This window comes from Triturus cristatus, chromosome 1_1, assembly GCF_964204655.1.
Source record: "Triturus cristatus chromosome 1_1, aTriCri1.1, whole genome shotgun sequence".
Taxonomy (NCBI): domain Eukaryota; kingdom Metazoa; phylum Chordata; class Amphibia; order Caudata; family Salamandridae; genus Triturus; species Triturus cristatus.
The window spans coordinates 139,664,860-139,666,586 of record NC_140579.1 but is presented as its reverse complement, the minus strand read 5'-3'; the positions used below and the strand labels follow the sequence as shown (position 1 = coordinate 139,666,586).

The 1,727-nt window shown below is 51.4% G+C and overlaps 1 pseudogene; it reads left to right on the top strand.

Annotated features, from left to right (window-relative positions):
- Window positions 1-254: 254 nt before the first annotated feature.
- On the top strand, window positions 255-1,320 carry LOC146869829 (beta-1,3-galactosyltransferase 9 pseudogene; annotated as a pseudogene).
- Window positions 1,321-1,727: the final 407 nt, after the last annotated feature.

The following is a 1,727-nucleotide window of genomic DNA, read 5'->3' as shown; positions in this document are numbered from 1 at the left end:
TGGATAGAAGTCTTCTGGATCCCTGCCAGGCCGACCACATTGCGCACTCGAACATACAAGGCAGAGGTCCACCAGTGACCACCCAGTGGGACGTTTCTGCGAGTTCCACCTGTGACCAGAGACTTCAATGAGTAGAGACTTTAGTTTGTCACTTGTTCCTGCAGTGATTGACCCAATGAACGTGGCAGCCCGATAGCAAGTTTCTGCAGGACAGGGAACCTCCAAACAGTCAACAGCCTCAGAAGGCTGCGGCAATGCGGCTCTGGCGATGGATGTGTTGCAGAAAATTCCGCTCCTTGCGTTTGCTCAAACTCTTGCTCTTCCTGGGTTCTACCTTCCTGATATTGACCCTGGTTGCTGTGGGACTGCTGGAAGAGGCAGTTTCTAGGACGGTCCTCCCACTGCTGGTAAAGAACCGCGCTTCTGAGCTGCGAGCTTAGGCTGCAAACTTTAACACCACCTTCCTGCGCCTGAGAACGCCTGCCTACTACCATATCGCTAATGCCAAAGCATGCCAACCAGACACCCCCTTCATGGTGAGCTTCGTGATTAGTGCACCTTCCAATGTTGTAAACCGACGGGCCATCAGGAAGACCTGGTCGAGAATCCGGGTGGTTGGGGGACATCATATTTTGACTCTCTTTGCCCTGGGAATGTCGACCTCGCAGACAGCTCAGGCAGAAATAGAGGAGGAATCTGCCCAGCACGGCGACATAGTCCAAGGGCTCTTCACTGACACCTACCGCAACCTGACTCGCAAGACTGTGATGATCATGCAGTGGACGGCCACATTCTGCCCCCATGTCCGCTACGTCCTGAAGGTGGACGACGATGTTTATGTGAACTTAGAAGGGCTGGTTGGCTACCTCCAGTCTTTGGGAGAGAAGCCAACAGACCTGTATATCGGCCACATCTACTGGTTGGCTAATCCTAGACGCGACTCCTCTAGCAAATATTACGTGTCGGAAGTCACATACCCAGAACAATACTTTCCGCCATACTGCAGTGGTACGGCATACCTGTTCTCTGGGGATGTGGCACTGAAATTCTACGTAGCCTCCTTGGAGATTCCATTCTTCCCGATGGAGGACGTCTATGTTGGGATCTGCACCCAGAAGCTGGGGATTGCACCTATGCACTTGTCGAAGATCGCAGGAGCCCTACACTACATAAAGGATACTTGCTGCTACCAAATTATCTTCACCTGCCATCATGTCAAGCCCAGCGAGATGGAGAAGGTGTGGCAGCTCATTCAAGAAGGCCACAAGGGCTCTTGGACTTCTGCACTGTAAGCTCCTCAATCAATTCACTTCGCACTGACTGGAGAGCTGCAGAAAAGGTCGGCATTCACAGCGTACCATCAAAACACTCAAGCCCCGGGTGCAGACAGGGTCGAGCCAGTCTCTGTCCTGGAGAAGTCTTTAGCCTGGATGAACTCAAAACCTCAGCACGTGAAAAGACTACTGCACGGGTGACATCGCGGGGGACTATGGCCAACCTGTTACACATTTAGTGCCTTTTAATCCTAAAGGACCTCAACAGACCAAATAAAATATCATCTTAAAAGATGTTTATTCTGTGTCTCTTTGTGCTGTCTGCACCTTCTGCAGTCCTGCAGTGCATCTTCTGGGAATAGATGTTCCACAAGTCCTTGGAGTCCTGCTGTCTGCACCTTTTGTGATTCCGTTCTGCACTGTCTGGGAATCACTGTTCCACACCTTCTAGAG